Raw genomic sequence first — 6,000 nt, 5'->3', positions numbered from 1 at the left:
TGTGTATCTCATATGCATTAGTGTCAGTAGTGTTCAAACTGCTAAGTTTGGTGTCTTGCATGCATTGTTATTTGATTCTTATTGCATTTTAATTTTTCCTTATTATTAAAAATCCAAAAATATTTTTAATTTGTGTCTTTTCAAGTCAATAATACAGAGAATTGAAGATTCAGAACATACTACAGAGGAATTATACAGAAAAAGCTGAGCATTCGAAAATGCCCAGTGAAGAAGGCAGACTGGCGTTTAAACGCCAGCCAGGGCACCTGGTTGGGCGTTTAACGCCCAAAAAGGTATAGGTTTGGGCGTTAAACGCCAGAATGTGCACATTCTGGGCGTTTAACGCCAGGATGGCAAAGGGGGAAGATTTTGTTTTCAAAATCAATTTTTTTTCAAGTTTTCAAAGTTTTTCAAAATCAAATCTTTTTCAAATCATATCTTTTCAATCAAATGCTTTCAAAATTAATTTCTTTCCTTTTTCAAAGATACTTACTAACAATTAAATGATTTGATTGAACATTTTTTGCCTTTTCTGTTAAGGAAGGTTTTATGTTTGAATCATATCTTTTCTTGTTAGGCAAGTCATTAATTTTTAAATCAAATCTTTTTAAAATGTTTTTCAAATCATATCTTTTAAAATTGTTTTCAAATCATATCTTTTTAAAATTGTTTTCAAATCATATCTTTTCAATCACATGTTTTTAAAACCAATCATATCTTTTTAACCACATCTTTTTCAAATTAGTTTTCAATCAAATCTTTTTGATTTCTAATTTCAAAATCTTTTTCAAAAATCAATTGATTCTTTTTCTATTCTTAATTTTCGAAAATCAATTAAGTGTTTTTCAAAATGTTTTCAAAATCTTTTACTTAATTTTCGAAATTTACTTCCCTCCTTCTCACATCCTTCTACTTTTGGACTAACTCTATTCCTTAATGCAAAATTCGAACTCCATCTTCTTTGATAAGTTCGAATTTTCTACTTCTGTCTTCCATTTTTCTTCCTCTGACACCTCAAGGAATCTCTATACTGTGACATGGAGGATTCCATATTTTCTTGTTTTCTTCTCTTTCATATGAGCAGGAACAAAGACAAAGGCATTCTTGAAGCTGACCAAATTCTTCAAAGAAGAAGAACACATGGCAGCCGAAAACAACAACAATGCAAACAATGCAAGGAAGGTGCTGGGTGACTTTACTGCACCTACTCCTGATTTCTATGGGAGAAGCATCTCTATCCCTGCCATTGGAGCAAACAACTTTGAGCTAAAGCCTCAATTAGTTTCTCTAATGCAACAGAATTGCAAGTTCCATGGACTTCCAATGGAAGATCCTCATCAGTTTTTAGCTGAGTTCTTGCAAATCTGTGACACAGTCAAGACTAATGGGGTTAACCCTGAAGTCTACAGACTGATGCTATTCCCTTTTGCTGTAAGAGACAGAGCTAGAATATGGTTGGACTATCAACCTAAAGAAAGCCTGGACTCTTGGGAAAAGCTAGTCAATGCCTTCTTGGCAAAGTTCTTTCCACCTCAAAAAAATTGAGTAAGCTTAGAGTGGAAGTCCAAACCTTCAGACAGAAGGATGGAGAATCCCTCTATGAAGCTTGGGAAAGATACAAACAAATAATCAGAATAAAATATTGACTCAACAAAGTCAATTTGATTTCTCAAAGTCTGTCTGGAATGCAAAATGCACCAAGCAGTACTAAGGAGGCTTCATCTGAGGAAGAAGCTTATGATCCTGAGAACCCTTCCATGGAAGAGGTGAATTACCTAGGAGAACCCTATGGAAACACCTATAATTCTTCATGGAAGAATCAAGAGAAACCTCAACAAGGTTTCAATAACAATAATGGTGGAAGAAACAGGTTTAGCAATGGCAAGCCTTTTCCATCATCTTCTCAGCAACAGACAGAGAGTTCTAAGCAGAGTACTTCTGACTTAGCAACAATGGTCTCTGATCTAATAAAGACCACTCAAAGTTTCATGAATGAAACAAGGTCCTCTATCAGAAATCTGGAAGGACAAGTGGGTCAGCTGAGTAAGAAAGTTACTGAACTCCCTCCTAGTACTCTCCCAAGTAATACAGAAGAAAATCCAAAAGGAGAGTGCAAAGCCACAACCATGGCCGAATATGGAGAGGAAAGAGAGGAGGTGGACGCCACTGAGGAAGACCTCAATGGGCGTGCACCAATCTCCTCTGAGTTCCTCAAAGAGGAACCATGGGAATCTGAGGCTCAAAATGAGACCATAGAGATTCCATTGGACTTGTAGAGAATGTTTTGGTTAAGATTGAAGACCACTACATCCCTACTGATTTCATAGTCCTAGAGACTGGGAAGTGCATGGATGAACCCATCATCCTTGGCAGACCCTTCCTAGCCACAGCAAAGGCTGTGATTGATGTTGATGGAGGTGAACTAATCATTCAAGTGAATGAAGAATCCTTGGTGTTTAAGGCTCAAGGATATCCCTCTGTCACCATGGAGAGGAAGCTTGAAGAGCTTCTCTCAAATCAGAGACAAACAGAGCCCCCACAGTCAAACTCTAAGTTTGGTGTTGGGAGGCCACAACCAAACTCTAAGTTTGGTGTTGAACCCCCACATTCAAACTCTAAGTTTGGTGTTGGGAGGTTCCAACATTGCTCTGATCATTTGTGAGGCTCCATGAGAGCCATCTGTCAAGCTACTGACATTAAAGAAGCGCTTGTTGGGAGGCAACCCAATGTTTTATAATTAACTATTTCCTTTTGTTATTTTATCTTTTTTAGGTTGATGATCATAAGAAGTCACAAAAACAATGAAAAAAGCAAAAACAGAATGAAAAACAGGAAGAAAAACAGCACACCCCGGAGGAAGAACCTGCTGGCGTTTAAACGCCAGTCAGGCTAGCAGATGGGCGTTTAACGCCCAGTCTGGTGCCATTCTGGGCGTTTAACGCCAGAAAGGGGCACCAGACTGGCGTTAAACGCCAGTAAAGGGCACCAACCTGGCGTTAAACGCCAGGAATGGGCACCAGCCCGGCGTTTAACGCCAGAAATGGCTCAAAACGTGGATTTTGATGCCATTTGGTGCAGGGATGACTTTCCCTTGACACCTAAGGATCTGTGGACCCCACAGGATCCCCAAACAACCCCACCACTCTCTCTTCTTCTTCACCCATTCACCAATCACCTCAACATCTCTTTCTCTTCACCACTCACATCCATCCTTCATAAACCACCACTTCTCCCCATACATGGCCGAACACAAAGCCATCTCCCTCTCCTCCATTTCTTCTTCTTCTACTCTCTTCCCTCTTCTTTTGCTCGAGGACGAGCAAACCTTTTAAGTTTGGTGTGGTAAAAGCATTGCTTTTTGCTTTTCCATAACCATTTATGGCATCCAAAGCCGGTTCAACTGAGAAGGCATGACCTCAAGCCCATCACTAAGAAGAAGATGGAGCAAACAAGAGACCCCTCTCATCAAGAAATCCCTGAGATACCTCAAGGGATGCACTTCCCTCCACAAGACTACTGGGAGCAACTGAACACCTCCCTAGAAGAATTAAGTTCCAACATGGGACAACTAAGGGTGGAGCACCAAGAACATGCCATCCTCCTCCATGAAATTGGAGAAGATCAAAGGATCATGAAAGAGGAGCAACAAAGACAAGGAAGAGACATTGAGGAGCTCAAGCACTCCATAGGATCTTCAAGAAGAAGAAAGAGCCGTCATTACTAAGGTGGACCCGTTCTTTAATCTCCTTGTTCTTTATTCTTCTGTTTTTCGAATTTTAGTGCTTTATGTTTATCCATGTTTATGTCTTATGATCATTAGTGTCTTAGTGTCTATGCCTTAAAGCTATCAATATGAATCCATCACCTTTCTTAAATGAAAACTGTTTTTATCACAAAAGAACAAGAAGTACAGGATTTCAAATTCATCTTTAAAACTAGCTTAATTAGTTTGATGTGGTGACAATACTTGTTGTTTTCCGAATGTATGCTTAAACAGTGCATATGTCTTTTGAATTTGTGGTTCATGAATGTTAAAATTGTTGGCTCTTGAAAGAATGATGAAAAAGGAGACATGTTACTGAGGATCTGAAAAATCATAAAAATGATTCTTGAAGCAAGAAAAAGCAGTGAATACAAAAAAAAAAAAAAAAAAAAAAAAGAGAGAAGCAGAAAAACGAAAAAAAAAAGGGGAGAAAGAAAAAGAAAAGAAAAAGAAAGAAATAAAGTTGTGATCCAAGGCAATAAGAGTGTGCTTAAGAACCTTGGACACCTCTAATTGGGGACTTTAGCAAAGCTGAGTCACAATCTGAAAAGGTTCACCCAATTATGTGTCTGTGGCATGTATGTATCCGGTGGTAATACTGGAAGACAGAGTGCTTTGGGCCACGGCCAAGACTCAATAAGTAGCTGTGTTCAAGAATCATCATACTTAACTAGGAGAATCAATAACACTATCTGGATTCGGAGTTCCTAAAGAAGCCAATCATTCTGAATTTCAAAGGATAAAGTGAGATGCCAAAACTGTTCGGAGGCAAAAAGCTACTAGTCCCGCTCATCTAATTTGGAGCTTAGTTTCATTGATAATTTGGAGTTTATAGTATATTCTCTTCTTTTTATCTTATTTGATTTTCAGTTGCTTGGGGACAAGCAACAATTTAAGTTTGGTGTTGTGATGAGCGGATAATTTGTATGCTTTTTGGCATTGTTTTTAGTATGTTTTTAGTAGTTTTAGTTTAGTTTTTATTATATTTTTATTAGTTTTTAGTTAAAATTCACTTTTCTGGACTTTACTATGAGTTTGTGTGTTTTTCTGTGATTTCAGGTATTTTCTGGCTGAAATTGAAGGTTCTGAGCAAAAATCTGATCCAGAGACTAAAAAGGACTGCAGATGCTGTTGGATTCTGACCTCCCTGCACTCGAAGTGGATTTTCTGGAGCTACAGAAGCCCAATTGGCGCGCTCTCAACGGCGTTGGAAAGTAGACATCCAGGGCTTTCCAGCAATATATAATAGTCCATACTTTGTCCAAGATTTGATGGCCCAAACCCGCGAAGCAATCCGGCCTCAAAATTCCCAGCGTTAAACGCCCAAACTGGCACCTAAATGGGAGTTAAACGCCCAAACTGGCATAAAAGCTGGAGTTAAACGCCAGGAAGAGTCTCTACACGAAAATTACTTCATTGCTCAGCCCAAGCACACACCAAGTGGGCCCGGAAGTGGATTTTTATGTCATTTACTCACCTTTGTACACCTTAGGCTACTAGTTTTCTATATATAGAACCTTTTACTATTGTATTTTCATCTTGGTTCTTCTGGTTCCCTCTCTAGGGGCCGAAACCAATGATCACACTGTTCTTATGTATTTTCAACGGTGGAGTTTCTACACACCATAGATTAAGGTGTGGAGCTCTGCTGTACCTCGAGTATTAATGCAATTACTATTGTTCTTCCATTCAATTCCGCTTGTTCTTTTACCAAGATATCACTTGTTCTTCAACATGATGAAGGTGATGATTGACGCCCATCACCATTCTCACCCATGAACAAGGTGACTGACAACCATTCTTGTTCTACAAGCATCCGAGGCTTAGTGAATATCTCTTGGATTCTTCGGAATCTTCGTGGTATAGGCAGGACCTGATGGCGGCATTCAAGAGAATCCGGAAGGTCTAAACCTTGTCTGTGGTATTCTGAGTAGGATTCAATGATTGAATGACTGTGATGTGCTTCAAACCTGTAACCTACTGGGCGTTAGTGACAGACGCAAAAGAGTGATTCTATTCCGGTAGGGGAGGGAACCAAACCGGTGATTGGCGGCACTGTGACAGAGTGCTTTGCATTAGCTTTCACTGCGCGGATGGGAGGTAGCTGCTGACAACAGTGAGACCCTACACGAGCTTGCCATGGAAAGGAGTAAGAAAGGATTGGATGAAGACTGTAGGAAAGCAGAGAGACGGAAGGGAAGGCATCTTCATACACTTGTCTGAAGCTCTTAAACCAA

Source organism: Arachis stenosperma, chromosome 9 (assembly GCF_014773155.1).
Source record: "Arachis stenosperma cultivar V10309 chromosome 9, arast.V10309.gnm1.PFL2, whole genome shotgun sequence".
NCBI classification, from domain to species: domain Eukaryota; kingdom Viridiplantae; phylum Streptophyta; class Magnoliopsida; order Fabales; family Fabaceae; genus Arachis; species Arachis stenosperma.
This window is presented reverse-complemented; position numbering follows the sequence as displayed.